At 41.1% G+C, this 21,266-nt stretch overlaps 1 long non-coding RNA gene across 1 annotated transcript; it reads left to right on the top strand.

Moving 5' to 3' along the window:
* Positions 1-7,103: 7,103 nt before the first annotated feature.
* Positions 7,104-13,548, top strand: LOC130283828 (uncharacterized). The gene is made up of 3 exons (XR_008846858.1): positions 7,104-7,202; positions 12,776-12,853; positions 13,467-13,548. It is a non-coding gene; the product is annotated as an uncharacterized LOC130283828 (long non-coding RNA).
* The last annotated feature ends 7,718 nt before the right edge of the window (positions 13,549-21,266 follow it).

Below are 21,266 nucleotides of genomic sequence, written 5' to 3'. Positions count from 1 at the left end.
TGATTGAAAATAGATCTTATCTGTTGGTAGGTATTGAATTTTATTTAGCTAGAAAATTAAATGGAGTACATTCTGCATATGTAATCCTTCTTGTCACACTATGACAAAGGTATACACACTGCAAGCAGATGGTTGTATTTATACAATGTCAATATGGCCATAGCAATGAGACCACATTTACTGTGCGTCATAAGCAGGCGCTGAATACTGGAAGCAGGAAGTTGGTAATGGTGTGCTGAACTTTGGACTTTCACAATAGCCCTGAATACTCCTACGCTACATAGTTAAATTGTGTTTTAATTCAACTTCAGGAGCAGTAGATTTTTTTTTTTTTATATTTCCTGTTTCTTTCTTGACAAATAATCTGTATCAGTATCTGGCTTATTCTCACTGCATCTGGCTTAACTGTTTTTACCATATAGGCCAAAGGCTGAGTAGTCATTCAAAATGGCAGCATTGGGGGGCGGGATAGAAATAATGTGATGTTTACTAGTTGCTGTAATAACTCGTCCCAGTCTGGTCATTGATCAGCTGCTGTCGCGACGTCCTAATCTATAAATCCGGAACCAATGACCTCCAAAGTAGGTGGAGTTCCTTCAGGGGCTGAGAATCCACAGGTAGTAGGTAAGAGTAGCAGACGTTTATTCCCAAAATTCAACGCATTCTGCGCCTAGGCGCTTCATCAGGATGCCTGATGAAGCACTTAGGTGCGAAAAACATTGCATTTTGCCAATAAATATCTGTTACTCTTACCTGTTACCTGTGGTCTCTCAGCGCCCAAAGGAATTCCTACTACTTTTGAGGTCATTGGTTCTGATTGTCTATTGTGGAAGACTGCAGTGAGACCTTATACAACGTTCTTTACCTTTGTTGTGTTGGGGTCCGCACAACCAACCTTGGTAAGCGCCCATGCACACAGTCTTTTGCCTTTTTAGTACTGATCTATACATGGGTCTGTCTCTTTGGCCATTCAGATACTTTGTGTGACCACACATGTTCAGCTGGCTATTTAAGGGTGGGTTCACATCACGTTTTCCTGTATGAGGACCGGGAGTGAAAACCTGGCCCTCCCATATCGCAGCCGCCCCCTTCTCATTCATTTGAATGTGCCAACCGGAGTCAAACAGTGACTCCGCTCGGCTCATTTTTGCCCCGTATCCAATTTTCTCACCGGACAGAAAACCGTGGTATGCTGCGGTTTTCAGTCCAGTCAGAAAACCCGGATACGAAGCAAATATGAGCCAACCGGAGTCACTGTTTGACTCCGGTCGGCCTATTCAAATGTATGAGAAGGGGGCTGAGTCCCCGTACTAAGAAAACGTGATGTGAATCCACTCTAATCCTTCAGTGGCAAGTGATCTGTGCTTGTGATAGAACATTGTTTCTGAAGCTAGCTTCCTTATCTTGCTTTCTGCATGCCTCTTAAATACCAGGTATTTTGTGACCCAGCATTTGTCTTAGAATCTTCTCTCTGGTTTTGTGCTTGGCTTATATTTGTCCTCTTGGTTCTGACTCAGCATGTTAACTATCCTGTGTGTTTGTTACCCTTTTTAGTATTCCTGACATTCCCTGACATTTGACAGAGTTTACTGTAGCTTTTTATTTTGACTCCGAAGTCCAAGCACATAGATAGGCAGGGACCGTCATCGTCGTTGTGGATCCGTCAGTTAGGGCAGAATAAAGAAGGGACAAGGGTTGTGGGTGAGTGCAGAACTTCACCTTTTCCTTGCCCATACAGGACAGTTACTAGTGCTGTTAAAGTTTCAAGCTCATTTCCAGTTACTTACATAGTATAACAACTACAAAGCATGGCACAGATAATTATTTGGGCATAAATAAACAGAAAATGATAACACCATTATGAAAAAATGCCCTACAACATACTTTTAATAATGTACATACAAATTTTACAATACATGTATACAAAGCAGCACAATGAGAATAAAAAAAATCAGGTTAAGTTAGTAAGATCTCTCTAAAAATGTCCCCCCCCCCCCCCCATAAACCTTATCCCTACTGTGACCCTGCTGTGTCCCTGGCCACACAAGTTTCTCAATAGTTTTAAAGCTGAGATTTTCAACAAGTTACTCTTCCAGTTTTGCTTCCTGTAATACATATATACTCCTTGTAATACATATATACAAAATATCTTTATAGTATAAGGACGATTAGCACACGTAGTCACCCCCTTACTAAATTACATACTTACATAATATGGTCAAAAAAAGACATATGTCTATCAAGTACAACCAAGAAAGGGAGAAGATGGATAAAGGGAAGGAGTATGGGTGAATGAAAAGGAGGGGATGTGATTCTACATACACATTAATGGTATTTGTTCTAAGCCTGTTTTAAAGCCCTTGACTGTTTTGCTTTGACCAGTTTCTGAGGCAAACTGTTCTATAGATTCACAATTCTTATGGTAAGGAAGGCTTGTTACCGCTGGAGATTGAACCTTTTTTATTCCAGGGAGTTCCCCCTTTTAAAAGGTGTATTACCTGGAACAGTTTTCCCCATATTTATTGTGTGGTCCATCTATAAACTTTAATAAGTTGATCATATCCCCCTTAAATGTCTTCTCTCAAGACTAAACAAATCTTTTTTTTTTAATCTTTCCTAATAACTAAGATCCCCCTTATTAGTTTAGTTGTGCACCTTTGTACCTTAAAGGGGTATTCCGCCCCTAGACATTTTATCCCCTATCCAAAGGATAGGGAATAAAATTTCAGATCGCCGCGGTGCCGCTGCTGGGGACCCCTGGGATCCCCACTGCGGCACCGCGCTATCATTACAGCACAGAGCGAGTTCGCTCTGCACGTAATGATGGGCGGTACAGGGGCCGGAGCATCGTTACGTCACGGCTCCGCCACTTGTGATGTCACGGCCCGCCCCTTTCAATACAAGTCTATGGGAGGGGGCGTGGCGGTCGTCACGCCCCCTCCCATAGACTTGCATTAAGGGGACGGGCCGTGATGTCATGAGGGGCGGAGCCATGACGTCACGCTGCTCCGTCCCCCATATCGCCAGTCATTACGCACAGAGCGAACTCGCTCTGTGCTGTAATGATAGCGCGGTGCCGCAGCGGGGATCCCGGGGGTCCCCAGCAGCGGGACCGCGGCGATCTGACATCTTATCCCCTATCCTTTGGATAGGGGATAAAATGTCTAGGGGCGGAATACCCCTTTAAGTTTAGTGTCTGGCGCATTCTAGAGAACTAGCTGTGTGCTTCTGTCTGCGCTTTTTGTCGTCATTCCCTTATCGGCAGGCACCATCAATCAAAGATAACACCAAGCTTCACAGTGTTTTTAACACATGCATGTAAAAAGTAGGAAGCTAGACCCTGCACACCACTGTAAGAGGACTACGAGCTTCCCCCTAGACTCCCCCAGCTTTAGCAACTTTACTGAAAGTCCTCTGACCGCATCCCTGCGGAGCAGGCAGTCTTCACTAAGGAGGAGCAGGCAGTGAGGATTACAAGCTGCTAGGCGTGCCATCCTCACATTGACAGTACAGATTTAGGGTAATGCAGGACATACAGCCGCCCTCCAGGGACAGCAAGACACAGCCTGAAATTCGGGATAGTCCCACAGGACCCCGGACAGTTGGGAGGTGCGACATATCTGTTAGTGCACATAGTTGTAATTAATTTCAGGGTTTTTTTTACATCCAGGAAATGCAGCTCACACATAGCTTAGCTATCTATGTAGATTTATCAAGGCTATACAAACCCTAAACAACATAGATATACAGGGGTGTGATAAGGCGAATATTAAAGCAGAATAAAAATCAATTAATCTTGCTATTTATAATCCTAGAAATGTTTATATAAAGAAAAGGGATTTCAAATAATAACTTTTACATGATCAAAGTCAGAAGTATACACTGATGTAGCCTTTTCCAGCTGTTATGTGCACTAAGTAGTCCCTGACACACATTTGGTAAAGCCATCTGGTCGTACAGGGGTCTTCCATGAAACTGAAAAAATTTGGATTTATTCTTACACTGTCCGTGCATAAAAAGCCTCTCTCCAGTGTCATTTTCATCCTTATTTGCCTATTTCCTCTTTCCCCTTAATTATTTTTAGGTGGACACCAGTGTGAACCATGTGACCATCAAGCAGCTGTATAATACAGTTTGCAGTTTGGGTCTTAATTACTCCATAATTACCAGAGCTCAGTTCTCCTCTCTTCTTCCACTGACCAGCGTGTAAAGTAGTCCCTCACACACAGCTCTAGAGATATCCCTAATACATCGCAACATGATCTAATTTCCCCTGAATGCTCTTCTCCATAGTTCCCACCAAATTTCTCTTTTTATTTATTATTTGTGCTTGTGCCCGAGTATGTAAATATAAAGACAGAGAAAATGGTAATACACTTTTCTAAGAGAGAGTGAGATATTTCTGTGATTTTCTATTTCTAGTTCTTTCTCTATTTAGATTTCACTTAGAATAGAATGAACTTTAATAAAGGAAAGGAAAATGTTATTCCTATCAAACCCTTTGACCGTGATTGTTACACCCCTGTGGAATATATTTACATATGCCCTGTCCCCTATAAGGCCTATAAAGACAATCTGACAGAAAAGTGGACATCTGGGATACATTTTCTGCTGAATTTACACATACACTAACAGGGCACACTAACAAAATGGAGCTCCACCACTCTGATATGAACCCAGCCTGTACCATACCCTAAAAGAAAACAAAAAGTGTCATAGACTATGCTCACATCTGTGTGGGGGGCTACTCTCGGGGTCTCCGTTATAGATTCCACTTGAGTAATGTAACAAAATGATTGTCAGACACCGGATGAAAACTCAATGAACGACAATAAAGTCTATAGGGTCTCTCAGGATTCACTGGTATCATTGACCCTCCAGCTCTGCTCACTCCTCCTAAACAGAAACTACATTAAAGGGGTATTCCAGGCAAAAACTTTTTTTTTATATATCAACTGGCTCCGGAAAGTTAAACAGATTTGTAAATTACTTCTATTAAAAAATCTTAATCCTTTCAATAGTTATTAGCTTCTGAAGTTTTCTGTCTAACTGCTCAATGATGATGTCACGTCCCGGGAGCTGTGCATGATGGGAGAATATCCCCATAGGAACTGCACAGCTCCCGGGACGTGAGTCATCAGAAAGCAGTTAGACAGAAAAAAACAACTCAACTTCAGAAGCTAATAACTATTGCAGGAATTAAGATTTTTTTTTAATCTAAGTAATTTACAACTCTGTTTAACTTTGCGGAGCCAGTTGATATATTAAAAAAAGTTTTGGCCTGGAAAACCCCTTTAAAAAAAAAAAAAAAGAGCCCCAACACTTTACTGATGAAGATTCATTAAAATCCAGTGCGTACAAATTAAGATGAATCAATACTTTGAGCAGCTTTTTTCTTTGAGATATGTTCGATCTGTACCAACTGAGTTGTACCTTTGTAAAATAAAAATGTAGCTAACTATGTAATGAAATATGCAATATTGCTGGCAGCCTAAAAAAAAATCCAGTGGTAATAAATGAACAATAAAGTCTTGGCTGATGAAACTGTGATCTATCAAGTGCAATTATACTGTGTCTACTGCTATAAAAGCAAACAGATCAAGTTCTAGATCCTAGGTCATGGAGAATTGATGTTCAAAATCCTCTAACCCTGCTTTACCTCCTCAGTACAGTTTGACAGATTGGACATCAGGGGTCAACAAGCCATTTGCTGAGGACCTGAGAGCATTCTTTTCTTCAGCGCAGACAGACGCCACACCTTAAAGAACTGCAGGGAACAGCATTATGCAGCCACTCCACTGCTGTACCTTGCATTATTCAATGTTTATTTAAAATGACCATGCCAATTCACCCCTGGTCTGTAAACAGCTCGAAAAGAAGGCTTAATGCTACATTAATCTACTTCCTCCAAACAATCAGTGCATTAGGCAAGACGTTCGCCTCAGCAGCCCAAAAAGAAGTTCTACACAGAGTCAGTGAAGTAGAAAGGTCACAGCACAATGTAACCTATTAACCTTGAAGAAACTTATTAACCTCCAAGAAACCTCCTTTTCTTCTTTGTGAAGTTCTAGGAATTTGCAGCTCTTTTCTACCACCAATGATTTCTCACCTGCAAAGCTCCATTATTTAATGGTCCATTCTTAAAGCTGTCAACAAAGCTACAGACATTCTGCCTGGAATCCCTATGGCGTCCTTCTGCTACTTTCTTTCAGGAGGTCTGTCATTCTCCATATGTTCTCTGGTAGCCATTCTGTTTGGCTAGTAATCTCTTAAAGGGGTTTCCATAAAAAAAAAAAAAAATGCTGCAAGGCATATGAAAAAAAATAATAAATACATAATTGTTCAATAATTGTCAAATTACTACTGTCCTGTCCAACTGAGGAATTTGTCTTCATTATATTTGGCCTGCATTGTAGTAGTTCACTGTTTTAATGAGATTCCACACTGCCCCCACAGCTCTATTAAAGAAGACAGCATATGCCACATTGCCATGACCCGTCTCTCTTTGGCATAGTGTACAGGCCTTGCCACAACTTCATAGAGGTAAAATGGTTTTTCAACCTTATGTTCATACAGCTTTATAATAACATAACAATATATAGCATTATTAATATAATAATAGTATTTATTTATATAGCACCAACAGATTCCACAGCACTTTACAATTTTGAAGGGTACAAATTTTGAAGATGTTTTTTAGGGCGACAAGAACGTGAAAGGGATTGAATATAGTGAGTGAAAGATAGCTCAGCATTCAGCCTAACTCCGAGACAGTGAGCTTGCTACCCGGGAGTTATGGTTGTACCAGGGGCAGAGTGACAGGTTTGTGCATCCGGGCACTGCCCTAGGGCCCGGGCTGTGATCAGTAGGTTTTCATTTAAAAAAAATCTCTTTTAGATTTTCTTCTTTTTTAACCTTCGGATCATGCAGATGCTGATCGGGTGGTCACAGAGGAACAGAGATCTCCACACATGTCACAACAGCAGTGACTGCTCGACCAGGACCTACGTGGAAGGACCTGTGGTGATGTCACAGTCATGTGACCAGTTCATGTGTGGGGCGTAGCTCAGCAGCAGAGAGGAGATTGTGACTGAAGGACTTGTGAGGAGGATCATGTGACAGGAGTGGGTGGAGCTCAGCAGGAGAGTAATTATTCTTGCTTAGGGACCTGTTATGAGGAGCAGCAGGAGGGAAGAAAGCCCGTAAGGACCCTAGTGAGAGCTTCATGACTAATACTCCCATGGCTGCAGCTACTGCTCTGCTGGTGTGGAGTCAATGTATATAGTTTATACCCATGTACAGGGTAAGTAATGTAATTGTACACTGGTGGCAGCAGAGTGCAGCTCTGGACTATACCAGGAGTATACCAGGAGCAACATCTGGTATACTCCAGAGGTGCACTCTATTCTGCTGGTGAGGTCACTGTGTACATACATTACATTACTTATCCTGTACTGATCCTGAGTTATATCCTGTATTATACTCCAGAGGTGCACTCTATTCTGCTGGTGAGGTCACTGTGTACATACATTACATTACTTATCCTGTACTGATCCTGAGTTATATCTTGTATTATACTCCAGAGGTGCACTCTATTCTGCTGGTGAGGTCACTGTGTACATACATTACATTACTTATCCTGTACTGATCCTGAGTTATATCCTGTATTATACTTCAGAGGTGCACTCTATTCTGCTGGTGAGGTCACTGTGTACATACATTACATTACTTATTCTGTACTGATCCTGAGTTATATCCTTTATTATACTACAGAGGTGCACTCACTATCCTGCTGGTGAGGTCACTGTGTACGTACATTACATTACTTATCCATTATTGATCCTGAGTTATATCCTGCATTATACTCCAGAGCTGTACTCACTATTCTGCTGGTGGAGTCACTGTGTACATACAATACACTACTTATTTTGCACTGATCCTGAGTTATAGCCTGTATTATACTCCAGAGCTGCGCTCACTATTCTACTGGGGAGGCCACTGTGTACATACATTACATTACTTATCATGTACTGATCCTGAGTTATATCCTGTATTATACTCCAGAGCTGTTCTCACTATTCTGCAGCGGAAGTCACTGTGTACATACATTACATTACATTTCCTGTACTGGTCCTGAGTTATATCCTGTATTATACCCCAGAGCTTTACTCATTATTCTGCTGGGGTCACTGTGTACATACATTACATTACTATCCTGTACTGATCCTGTACTGTGTACCTTGCACAGGCATATCTGCTAAAAAGCAGCAAGACGTCAGTGACCAGTGGCATAGCTATAGAAGTTACAAAGGTTGCCATTGCGACTGGGCGTTATTGGCACGGGGGCCACTATACTATAATACACCCTCAGTTCGGGCCCTAAGGCACAGCCCAAGGTCCCGGGCCTGAAGGGAGGCTTGTTGCTGCCAGTACCAGGCCCGGTGCTATGATGTAAGAATGATGTGTGTGTATGCACTGTATGTAAAATGTATGAATGATGTGTGTGTATGAATGGTGTGTGTATGAATGATAGATGTGTGTAAGCAAGATGTATGTATGATGTGTGGAGATATGTGTAAGCTAGAAGAATGTATGTACAGTCATGGCCATAAATGTTGGCACCCCTGAAATCTTTCAAGAAAATGAAGTATTTCTCACATAAAAGGATTGCAGTAACACATGATTTGCTATACACATGTTTATTCCCTTTGTGTGTATTGGAACTAAACCAAAAAAGGAGGAAAAAAAGCAAATTGGACATAATGTCACACCAAACTCCAAAAATGGGCTGGACAAAATTATAGGCACCCTTAACTTAATATTTGGTTGCACACCCTTTGGAAAAAATAACTGAAATCAGTTGCTTCCTATAACCATCAATAAGCTTCTTATACCTCTCAGCCGGAACGTTGGATCACTCTTCCTTTGCAAACTGCTCCAGGCCTCTCTTTCTTATTGGAAGGCGCCTTTTCCCAACAACAATTTTAAGATCTCTCCACAGGTGTTCAAGGGGATTTAGATCTGGACTCATTGCTGGCCACTTCAGAACTCTCCAGCACTTTGTTGCCATCCATTTCTGGGTGCTTTTTAAAGTATGTTTGGGGGTCATTGTCCTGCTGGAAGACTCAAAATTTCAGAGGCAAACCCAGCTTTCTGACACTTAGCTGTACAGTGCGACCCAAAATCCGTTGGTAATCCTAAGATTTTATGATGCCGTGCACACATTCAAGGCCCCCAGTGCCAGAGGCAGCAAAACATCCCCAAAACATAATTGAACCTCCACCATATTTCACTGTAGGTACTGTGTTCTTTTCTTTGTAGGCCTCATTCCGTTTTTGGTAAACAGAAGAATGATAGAATCTTGGTCTCATCTGTCCACAAGACGTTTTTCCAGAAGGATTTTGGCTTACTCAAGTTTATTTTGGCAAAATGTAGTCTTGCTTTTTATGTCTCTATGTCAGCAATGTGGTTCTCCTGGGTCTCCTGCCATAGCGTTTCGTTTCATTTAAATGTCAACAGATAGTTCGCATTGACACTGACGCTCCCTGAGCCTGCAGGACAGCTTGAGTATCTTTGGAATGTTTTGGGGCTGCTTATCCTCCATCCGGACTTACCTGCATTGACACCATTCATCAATTTTTCTCTTCCATTTACGCCCAGGGAGATTAGCTACAGTGCCATGGGTTGCAAACTTCTTGATAATGTTGCGCACTGTGGACAAAGGAAAATCTAGATCTCTGGAGATGGACTTGTAACCTTGAGATTGTTGATATTTTTCCACAATTTTGGTTCTAAAGATCTCTTTCTGTTGTCCATGCTTAGTGTGGCACACACAGACACACAATGCAAAGACTGTGAGCTTCTCTCCTTTTTATCTGTTAGATGTGATTTTTATATTGCCCACACCTGTTACTTGCCCCAGGTGAGTTTAATAGAGCATCACATGCTTGAAACAATCTTATTCATCCACAATTTTGAGAGGGTGCCAATAATTTTATCCAGCCCATTTTTGGAGTTTGGTGTGACATTATGTCCAATTTGCTTTTTTTCCTCCCTTTTTTGGTTTAGTTCCAATACACACAAAGGGGGGGGGGAGATTTATCATTGTATATAGAGCTGTTTTGTGTCTAATTTTTTGCTCAAAAATATGCGCAAGTGTTTTTTTGCGTCTTTTTTTGGCACAAATTTTGATAGAATTCTTCATCACCTTTCCTACGGTTAAGTTTACCATAGAGTATTTTCTACTGTAGAATCAATTTACTAACTGCGCCAAAAAAAATGTGCAAACGGCATTTTCTTGCGCAAATATACACCACCTCGGAGGACACGTACCAAAGTGTCTATTTTGGCACAGTAAGTACTGCTACTCCCATCATGGACAGACTCTGCCCATGATGGGAGTTGTAATCCTGGGGCTAAGGTGCAGATCGCAGCAGGTCATTATCCAGAGTCCCGCTGCGATCAGCATTTATTGACTGTAAAAGCCGGCGGTACATGCGGCTACACTGCGCTGCCACCGGCTCTTGTATACACTGTCATAATTCATAATCCCCGCCGCGGGGAGAGGGGAGCTCTGATTGGTGAAAAGCTATTAACCAATCAGAGCTCCCGTCTCCCGGCGGGGATTATGGATTATAAGAACTGTATATAGGAGTCAGCGTGCAGTGCAGTGTAGCCGCATGTACCGCCGGCACTTGCACATCCCCCAGCTGCGGGACATTTACAACTACTACTCCCATCATGGACAGATTCTGCCCATGATGGGAGTTGTAGTCCAGGGGTGAGGTGCAGATCGCACCGGGTCATTCTCCAGAGACCTGCTGCGATCCGCATTTATTAACTGTAAAAGTCGGCGGTACATGCAGCTACATCGCGCTGCCACCGACTTCTATATACACTGTCATAATTCATAATCCCCACCGCTGGGAGAGGGGAGCTCTGATTGGTCAATAGCTATCCACCAATCAGAGCTCCCGTCTCCCGGCGGGGATTATGAATTATGACAGTGTATATAAGAGCTGGTGGCAGCGCGATGTAGACTCATGTACCACCGGCTTTTTAATTTAAATGCGGATCGCAGCAGATCATTCTGCTGCGATCCGCATTGCATAATGCCGTTGACGGCGGATTGCGCAGGTCCTTCGCGCATTCTGCCGTTTATAAACGGCATTCAGTTAACCCGGCGATGAGCGGCATCGCAAGGGTTAACTGGCAGAAGTCCGGCTGTTTCCAGCAGGGGACAACTTCTGCAACACCCCCCAGGACCATCTGTCGATGGTCCTGGTCAGCGATCACTGTGATTGGTCCCTGTGGACCAATCACAGTGAATGAGCTGACTGGGGGGTAAAGTTCATTTCCCCTGCTCTGCCCGCCGCAAGAAGTAAGTTAAGTAGCAAACTATCAGTGTTTTGCAACCAGTGTGCCTCCAGCTGTTGCTTAACTTCAGAAAATGTACTAACCCATATTTCTTGTTTTTCTTTTCATTTCAAATACGTGAATGCGGAGGACTATGTCAGATTCGGTGGACTGCGACGATGACCAGCATTTTTTTTTATTTCAATAAAATGGTTAACGAGGGCTGTGGGGGAGTGTTTTTTTTTCAAATACATTTTTTTTCAATGTGTCTGTGTTTTTTATAATTGAATTTTCAGGGTTAGTAGTGGAAGCCGTCTTATAGAGGCAACAGGCTGGCGTTATTTCGGCTGGGGAGGGACAGTAACAATGGTCCTCTCCCACCCTGATAACGTCAGGCTATTTCTGCTTGGTTGGTATCTGGATGATACTGAAAATAGGGGGAATCCTATGCATTTTTTTTTATAAATAAATAAAAAAAAGTGTGTGGTTCCCCCATTTTTTCAGTATCAGCCAGATACCAACCAAGCAGCAACAGCCTGATGTTACAAGGGTGGGCGAGGACCAATTTTACTGGCCCTGCCCAGCCTAAATAACGCCAGCCTGTTACCGCCTAGGCCCAGGAGTGCCATTTTTGATGCTCCGGGCCTGTTGGTACCGGCTCTTCCCAGAACCCCTGTGGCGGTGGGTACTTGGGTAATAATTGGGGGTTAGCGCTAGCTGTTTTGGGGGCTAATGCTAAGCCCCAGCTTAGTAATGGATTCTGTCTACAAGACACCTTCCACTACTAAGCCTGAAAATTTCATTATAAAAAACACAACACAATGAAAAAAAATTGTATTTAAAAAAACACTCCCCCACAGCCCTCGTTAACCCTTTTATTGACATTTTAAAAATGTCCACCAAATCTGAAATAGTCTACCGCATTCACGTATCAAAATTTCGAAGAAAAAAAAATACAAAAAGTTTCTATATTTGCACAAGATTTATCAAAGGAGTATAAAGCCTTAGTAAATTCTGAGCAAGAGTGTACAATAGACAAGAGTATAAAGGGGTAGAACTGTGTCTACAATAGACAAATAATGATAAATCTCCCCCAAAGGGAATAAACATGTGTATAGCAAAACATTTGTGTTACTGCAATCCTTTTCTGTGAGAAATACTTCATTTTCTTGAAAAATTTCAGGGGTGAACGGACATGGCTCCTAATCTATTTTAGGTTGAGGTCAGGGCTGGGTGGCCAGTCAAGTTCTTCAACACTAGACATAACCAACATTTGTTTATGTTGTGCATCATGGCAGTGTCATGCTAGGACAGAAAAGGGCCAAAGCCAAACAGTTTCCACAAAGTTGGAAGCATGCCATTGTAGCATAAATTTGAAACCAATGGGAAATGTACTATTAAGTTTAATATGTTTCTCCAGTCAGCAATGTCCACCTCCAGTTCCAGTTTCTGTCTACATCTAGGAGAAAAGAATCCATGTTCTTTCTATTATATTAAGGTAAGCCCATGACCATTTTCTGCTTTGGAACAGTCTAATATACCTTGTTTCAATTCAACATTTTCAGAAAATCTGTTGGCTGTCAGTGAACGGGAAGATTCTTGCTTATGGCTGAAGGCTAGTTAACCCTACTTGCACACACCTTAGATTGCTATAATCTATCACTCCAGGAGTCCAGGAAAGAAGCAAACAATTGTGGTGCTGCTGTGTTTAGCTTAATCTCTGTTTGCATTTGGTTTGGACTCCACCATCATGGTTTCTATTTACAACAAAGAAATAATGCTGTGACGATTAAGTGATCTGAAAGCTTCCAGGGGTTCCAGTATTTTTATGTCAACAACAGTCTAACATTCTTGCTGAAAAGCTAATAGAACCCAATTTCAATACACCTAGAATTTACTCCAGTGGTATCTAATGTCTACGGACTTAAATTTTTCTCAACATGTGCAGTTGCTCAGAATGGAGATGAGCAGACCATTACATATTTAAAGAATAGTTAAAGAAAAATGTGTTCATACTGAGAGGTATTAATACATTGTCCTACATCTAATATCAAGGTAATATAACATGGGCATTTCACATTCTCTGATGTAATCCTTATTTCCTTACACAGGACTGAGGCATTCAGAAGTGAGATATCTCTGCTTAGTGTTTAACACACAAAAGACCCAAAGCATAGAGCTTCCTGACACAGGTACAAGAAAAACCTTGTGGGCCCCTGCCTTGTTGATTTGTTAATCTCTTAAACATACACAGAGCTGTTACAGCAAGTAACTGTCTAAATAAGGCTTTAAGCTGACAGAGTCCTCTATGGCATTGTTACAGGCGGACAAGCTCCTCAGGAAATTCCAGAAGAAGGTAAGAACAATGCTAATGACTTCTGTACCAACAGTGGACCAAGCATTATGGCCATTCTTTACCACACTGTTTGTTTTACTCATTTACTGCCAGTATTTTCTATACACTACTGGCCTCCCTTAAAGGCTATTTAAAAACACATGATCCAGCTAATGGCCATCCGATCCATTCAGTTCTTCATTTACACCCATAAAAACCTTTAACTACCTGGACAACTGTGCACTGATGTTTTGATCAATGAATTTTGGGGACAAGTCTGGAGAGTCAAGCTGATCATGCGTCTTCGATATGAAGAGTGGAGCTTTATTTTCTTCTATCTATATGAACACATAGAGGGAGATTTATCAAAACTTGTGCAGAGAAAAGTTGCCCAGTTGCCTCTAGCAACCAATCAGATTGCTTCTTTAATTTTTAACCCCTTAAGGACCAGTGGTTTTTCCGTTTTTGCACTTTTGTGTTTTCCTCCTTACCTTTAAAAAAAATCATAACTCTTTCAATTTTGCACCTAAAAATCCATATGAGGGCTTATTTTTGTGCCATCAATTCTACTTTGTAAAAACATCAGTAATTTTACCCAAACATCTACCACAAAACGGGGAAAAAAATCATTGTGCGATATGATATAAAAAGTGATAAAAATTTTTTTGGCGCGTACGCCATTGACCATGCGGTTTAATTAACAATATATTTTTATAATTTGGACATTTCCGCACACGGCGATACCACATATGTTTATTATTATTTACACAGTTTTTTTTTATTAAATGAGAAAAGGGGGGTGATTCAAACTTTTATTAGGGAAGGGGTTTAATGATCTTTATTAACTTTTTTTTTTTCACTTTTCTTTTTTGCAATGTTAAAGCCCCCATAGGGGGCTATAACACTGCACACACTGATCTTTCTCATAGGAAACCATTGATCGATGATTCTGCCACTTGACTGCTCATGCCTGGATCTCAGGCACTGAGCAGTCATTCGGCGATTGGACACCAGGAGGCAGGTAAGGGGGCCCTCCTCGTGTCCTACAGCTGTTCAGGAAAATCGCGGCGGTCCTGAATAGCCCACTGAGCTAGCCGGGGGAAGTTTAGTTTCACTTTAGACACGGCGATCAACTTTGAACGCCACGTCTAAAGGGTTAATAGCACGCTGCATCCTGATCAGTGCCACGCGCTATTAGCCATGGGTCCCAGCCGTTGTTAGACGTGGCCCTACGTTATAGAAAGGTAACAGGTTAAAGAGACCTCTGAAAAATGAAAGAAGCAATTAAACTGATAGAAAGAGGACCTGATGGTCTCCATGGAGTTTCACAATCTGTTACCCAGTGTTTAGCTGCTGTTATACTTCAGATAGCTGACTACTGACAGCTATACCTCCCAACTCCACAATATATCTGCATGTCTGCACAGATTGCATGTTACATAGTAAGGTTAAAAAAAAAAAAAATATATATATATATATAGAGAGAGAGAGAGAGAGAGAGAGAGAGAGAGAGAAAATGCAGGCAGCACACCACGACTGAAATATCTTTCAGTCGTGGTATGCTGCTTCCATTTTTTCTATTGATTGAGGAACCAGTGGGCCGAGGTTCAAGTCATGCGTGCACCCCATTTCTTTATTATTTTTTTTTCTGGATGTGCTGTTTTTATTGGATATTTATATATATCTGTACTCAAGTAGAAAACAGACATGGTGCACATCTACAATCTTGCACAATGATCCAATTGCTTCTCAGCATAATTTCAAAAACTAACAGGTTGTTAGTATATACGTTTTGATCAAAAAGTACAAAGCCCACTCGCCACGTCAAGGCCACCTATTTAGAGTGGGTCCCTAATGTCCCTAGCATAAAATGGCATAGCACTGGGCGGCGACCACCGCCGCCGCGACACCAGTGCCCAGAGGGGGAACGACCCACTGGCAGAGCGGCCCCAACGCCACTCAAACCAGTCCATGGGTCACACCTCCCCGCAGACACGGCGCCACGGCAGCAACGGACACCGCACAGCACCACATCAGTGTGAACAGGATGTTATAGCACACTTACCATGCTCTCCCAGTCAAACTGGGAGGCTGCCAGGAAAGAAAAGGCCCATGTGTAGCTAACTACTACTTATATAGGGTTGGGCTGAGGGGGTGGGGAAGAGTGCAGACAACATGTTTAAAAAAAAAAAAAAAAAGAGGGGATAGAAAACACAATGTGTACTCAAGTAGAAAACAGACATGGTGCACATCTACAATCTTGCACAATGATCGAATGGCTTCTCAGCATAATTTCAAAAACTAAGAGGTTGTTAGTATATACATTTTGATCAAAAAGTACAAAGCCCACTCGCCACATCAAGGCCACCTATTTAGAGTGGGTCCCTAACGTCCCTAGCATAAAATGGCGTAGCACTGGGCGGCGACCACCACCGCCGCGACACCAGTTTATATATATATATATATATATATATATATATATATATATACATACATATATACATCCATTAGGATCAACAAAGATAGATGAGAATACAAAGGTAACATAATCGTTTACCGGCTCTACCGTAGGGACGGGCTGCACCTCAATGGGGAGGGTGCAGCTGTGCTTGGGGAGAAGATGGCTAGAAGGGTGGAGGAGTGTTTAAACTAGGGAGTTGGGGGGAGGGAACCCACAGCAAAGAGGGGGAAGATAGTGTAGATGGAGAGGTGGGAATTATAAATGTACCTGGGGGTGGAGCGGAGGGAGGGGTTAGAATAGTTAATAGGAATAGGCTTCATAGGAAAATAAAACTTACACCCTTGAATCCCATTAACCCCAATAACATAAAGGATGGAAATGTAAAGTGTATGTTCACAAATCCCAGAAGCCTAGCAAATAAAATTGGGGGGCTTGAGGCCTTGATACTGAAGGAACATATTGATATAGTTGGGGTCACTGAGACATGGCTGGACTCCTCGCATGACTGGGCTGTCAATCTGCAGGGGTTTACATTGTTTCGCAAAGATAGAATGAACAGAAAAGGTGGTGGAGTCTGTCTGTATGTTAGAAGTGGTATGAAAGTCAGTGTGAACGATGCCATAGTGTGTGATGATTTTGAAGATGTGGAATCAATGTGGGTAGAATTACAAAAGGAGGGAAATACTGAAAAAATAATACTTGGTGTAATCTACAGACCCCCTAATATCACTGAAGAGATAGAAGGTCGGCTGCATAAACAAATAGAGAGGGCCGCCCGGGCAGGTACAGTGGTAATAATGGGAGATTTTAACTATCCAGATATAGATTGGGGTCCAGGGTTGGCTAAAACTACAAAGGGGCGACAATTCCTAAATTTATTGCAGGATAATTTTATGGGCCAGTTCGTGGAGGACCCAACAAGAAGTGATGCCTTGTTGGATCTGATCATTTCCAACAACGCAGAGCTGGTTGGTAATGTAACTGTGAGGGAAAACCTTGGTAATAGCGACCACAATATAGTTACTTTTGACTTAAAATGTAGAAAACAAAGACAGGCGGGGAAGGTAAAAACATATAACTTTAAAAAGGCAAACTTCCCTGGGCTGAGGGCTGCACTACAGGACATAGACTGGGTGGAGGTGTTGTCAAATACTGATACAGAAGGTAAATGGGACATCTTTAAATCAACTCTAAATAACTATACAGCTAAATATATACCAAAGGGGAACAAATATAAACGATTAAAACTAAATCCTACATGGCTGACAAATGATGTTAAAAGAGCACTAAACAACAAAAAAATAGCCTTCAAAAAATACAAATCTGATGGGTCAGCTATAACATTTAAACAGTACAAAGAGCTTAATAAAATCTGAAAAATGTAATAAAAACAGCAAAAATTCAAAATGAGAGACAGGTGGCCAAAGAAATCTAAACTAATCCTAAATATTTTTTTAGATATATAAATGCAAAAAAACCAAGGACAGAGCATGTAGGACCCCTTAATAATGATAATGGGGAGGTTGTCACAGGCGATAAAGAGAAAGCGGAGCTACTGAATGGGTTCTTTAGTTCTGTATATACTAAGGAAGAAGAAGGAGCTGACATTGGCCAGGTCAGTGCTGGTAACACATCATGTAATGTACTGAACTGGCTTAATGTAGAGATGGTACAAGGTAAGTTAAGTAATATAAATGTAAGGAAATCTCCAGGGCCAGATGGATTGCACCCAAGAGTTCTTAGAGAGGTAAGTTCAGTAATATCTATACCCTTGTTCATGATATTTAGAGATTCACTGGTGTCTGGTATTGTGCCAAGGGACTGGCGCAAGGCGAATGTGGTGCCAATCTTCAAAAAGGGCTCTAGGTCTTCCCCAGGAAACTATAGATCGGTAAGTTTAACGTGCATTGTGGGTAAATTGTTTGAAGGACTTATAAGGGATTACATACAGGAATACATAGGGGATAATTGTATTATAAGTGATAGCTAGCATGGGTTTACTAAGGATAGAAGTTGTCAAACAAATCTAATTTGCTTTTATGAAGAGGTGAGTAGAAGCCTTGACAGAAGAATGGCTGTGGATATAGTGTTTCTGGATTTTGCTAAAGCATTTGATACTGTCCCTCATAGACGTCTGACAGGTAAGTTAAGGTCTTTGGGTTTGGAAATTTTAGTTTGTAACTGGATTGAACACTGGCTCATGGATCGTACCCAGAGAGTGGTGGTCAAGAATTCATACTCTGATTGGTCCCCGGTTATTAGTGGTGTACCCCAAGGTTCTGTACTTGGACTGCTGTTGTTTAATTTATTTATCAATGATATAGAGGATGGCATTAACAGCTCTGTTTCTATCTTTGCAGATGACACCAAGCTTTGTAGCACGGTACAATCTATAGAGGATGTGTATAGGTTACAAGATGACTTGGATAGACTAAGTGTCTGGGCATCCACTTGGCAAATGAGGTTCAATGTGGATAAATGTAAAGTTATGCATCTGGGTACTAATAACCTGCATGCATCGTATGTCTTAGGGGGGATTAAACTGGCAGAGTCACTGGTAGAGAAGGATCTGGGTGTACTTGTAGATCACAAACTACAGAATAGCATGCAATGTCAGGCTGCTGCTTCCAAAGCCAGCAGAATATTGTCATGTATCAAAAGAGGCATGGACTCAAGGGACAGGGACTTAATACTCCCCCTTTATAAAGCATTGGTACGGCCTCACCTGGAATATGCTGTTCAGTTTTGGTCACCTGTCCATAAAAGGGACACTGTGGAGCTGGAAAGGGTGCAGAGACGTGCGACTAAACTAATATGGGGCATGGAACATCTTAGCTATGAGGAGCGATTAAAGGAGTTACAATTGTTTAGTCTTGAGAACAGACATTTAAGGGGGGATATGATAAACGTATATAAGTATATTAATGGCCCATACAAAAAATATGGAGAAAAACTGTTCCAGGTTAAACCCAAAGGACGAGGGGGCACTCCCTCCGTCTGGAGAAGAAAAAGTTTAGTCTCAAGGGGTGACACGCCTTCTTTACCATGAGAACTGTGAACTTATGGAACAGTCTACCTCAGGAACTGGTCACAGCAGGAAAAATTAACAGCTTTAAAACAGGATTAGATACATTCCTGGAACAAAATAACTTTAATGCTTATGAAGAAATATAAAATCCCATCCCTTCCCCAATATCGCGCCACACCCCTACCCTTCAATTCCCTGGTTAAACTTGATGGACATATGTCTTTTTCCGACCGTACTAACTATGTAACTATGTAAAGGGGAGGAGTACATTTTAGAACTTAGTTTCTTTTTTTTTTTCTTTTTTTATAATCTTTATTATTTTCGCAATTACATTACAAACATTACACCATATATTCATTATAATTGGAGTTTTTTTTCCCCAACACCTATACCCACTACCCTTCCACTCTAGTACTTAGCTGCCTCCCCACAACCCAATTACCCCTACCCCCACCCCTCTTGTTCTCAGCCAGCCTGTTAATCTTGACCGTACAAAATCATATTTTCACTTACAATCTTCCCATTCTCTTTCTTTTCTTGGACCTCATATTTTTTTTACCTTACCAACTAAATTGTACCATTCTTTGATGTATGTTGACAGAGGCGCAAACCAAATTCTCAATATTAGAATTTTCATTAATCCCAGTAGTTTCAACATTAAATTCTTATGTGCTACAATACCAAAGCCAAAAATGTCCGTAAAAAAAATTATACTGTAGTTTATTACCAAAATTATCTTCAATTTTTTCGAATACGTTTTCCCACAACTTTTGCATTTCTTTGCACCCCCATACCATATGATAAAGTTCTGCACTTGCACTTCCCTGTTGACATTTGAGGCAGTTTGAATCTATTCTTTTACCCATTCTAAATAAGGCCTCCAGTGTGTTGCATAATCTGAGTATCATTTTGATTTGAGAAATCTTATGGTTTAAATTTATAGATGATTTATCAATATTTTTTTTATATTTCCCACCATTCCTCTAGTTCTATTACCCCGATTTCTTTTTCCCATTTCACTTAACTTTTTGATATATATTTTCTTTTATACAAAATAATCAAGTAGTAAGCCATATATTTTTCTCACTCCTTTTTTTAACCCATGTTGCGCATTCAACAAGAATTCAAAGATCTCATGATTGCCAATTTCCCACCTGGGATAATGTTTTTCCCTCTTAAATGAGTACTGGATCTGTATATATGCATACCTACATTATTTACCCAGCATATGATTTGAATTAAGAATGTCCCACTGGATAAGCACTTTACCTTAACTTCCAACCCTATAAATTCCATAGGCCTCCCAATTCACATACTCTCTAGGCTAGGTTCACACTGCAAAATTTCTGGGCAGAATTTCTGCCGGAGATCAAGCTGGCGGCGCTAGGACCGAGCAGACTGCATTGCTGCCCCCATAGACTGCAATGCATTTTTGGATGGATCTTTTAGGAGATCTGCTCAGAAATGCATTGCCATCTATGGGAATGGCAATGTAGTCCGTGCGATCCTAGTGCCACTGGCTCGATCTCCGGCAGAAATTTTAATGAGGGCTATACAATCAGCCATACTCAATGGAAGCCTATTCCAAATGGTAATTTTTGCCCCAATTTTTTCAAGAGATGGCAACAAATTTATTTTATGATAATCCTCCACATTCTTTGAAATTCAAATACCTAAATATTCCAATGACTCAATACTGATTTAATACTACAATGTGTTCTATTGGTGAGCCAATTTCCCCATCTAATGGTAACAATCCCGATTTTATGGCAAGACAGGACGCCTCGCATTATATGCATTTTCTTTCTTTATTGAAAAGTTTAGCAGCAAGAAAAAATGTTTTATAAGTGTTAAAATAAAGCAAAAAACTTAGTGGATACACAGGTGTAACCAAGGGTGCTATACAATAACTAGTAGCCAATCACATAACAGCCCAGCTGATATAAGGCCTTGCTTGACTTTATTCTCCCTTTCTTTGCTGCTAAAGCTAGCAAATAGATGAGTATACTGTGTTATTCCATATTTACATATAATTTCTCCGTATTCACTTCTGTCATATCTCCTTTTTTATCTTAATAATAATAATA

This window comes from Hyla sarda, chromosome 8 (assembly GCF_029499605.1).
Source record: "Hyla sarda isolate aHylSar1 chromosome 8, aHylSar1.hap1, whole genome shotgun sequence".
Lineage (NCBI taxonomy): Eukaryota > Metazoa > Chordata > Amphibia > Anura > Hylidae > Hyla > Hyla sarda.
The sequence above is the reverse complement of the archived record's forward strand: the minus strand, read 5'-3'. Positions and strand labels throughout refer to the sequence as shown.